At 45.5% G+C, this 685-nt stretch overlaps 1 non-coding gene across 1 annotated transcript; it reads left to right on the top strand.

The window, feature by feature from the left end:
* Positions 1-271: 271 nt before the first annotated feature.
* On the top strand, positions 272-344 carry trnar-ccg (transfer RNA arginine (anticodon CCG)). The gene has a single exon. It is a non-coding gene; the product is annotated as a tRNA-Arg (tRNA).
* The last annotated feature ends 341 nt before the right edge of the window (positions 345-685 follow it).

Here is a 685-nt window from a genome sequence, read left to right as displayed (position 1 = left end):
TTCAGGGTGTTCCCGCCTCCTGCCCGAAGATTGCTGGCATAGGCTCCAGCACGCAAGTGACCCTTGTGAGGATAAGCGGAACGGAAGATGAATGAATTAAATTATTGATTGATTAGTTGAGCAGGCTTCTCTGACGTGTGTGCAGAGGTGTTGGTGTGACCCGAAACAACGAGCTGCAGTTAATAGAACAGTTGTCGAGAGGGTTGGACTCCTCCGCCAGCCGCTTACTTCTTCACACCGCTGCCTTGTTTTTGTTTCTAGCAGTACCTATGGTCCAGTGGCCTAATGGATAAGGCATCAGCCTCCGGAGCTGGGAATTGTGGGTTCAAGTCCCATCTGGATCATTATGCTATTGATACTAGGGCTGTACAGTAGTTCCAAGTTTAGTTCATTGTTCCAAAAATTAATTAGCTCATTTCAATATTTTGAACTAAGTTCACCGGTCCAAAAATGAACTATTTCATAGTCTCTCTCCCCCCCCCCCCCCCCCCCCCCCCTGCCAATGTTGCTGAGGGGCTATTACCCTAAAAAATACTGGCATTTCATTTCCCCATTGTTGTCACCCATTCAGTCAACACTAGTAGCCAGCTGCAGCTTTCACCCTACAATCTCAAAAACATGAGAAAAATACTTAGTGCTTGAATGGTGTTTTTAAACATGAGAACTTAAAACAAAAACAGGACTT

This window comes from Phycodurus eques, chromosome 2, assembly GCF_024500275.1.
Source record: "Phycodurus eques isolate BA_2022a chromosome 2, UOR_Pequ_1.1, whole genome shotgun sequence".
Lineage (NCBI taxonomy): Eukaryota > Metazoa > Chordata > Actinopteri > Syngnathiformes > Syngnathidae > Phycodurus > Phycodurus eques.
The sequence above is the reverse complement of the archived record's forward strand: the minus strand, read 5'-3'. Positions and strand labels throughout refer to the sequence as shown.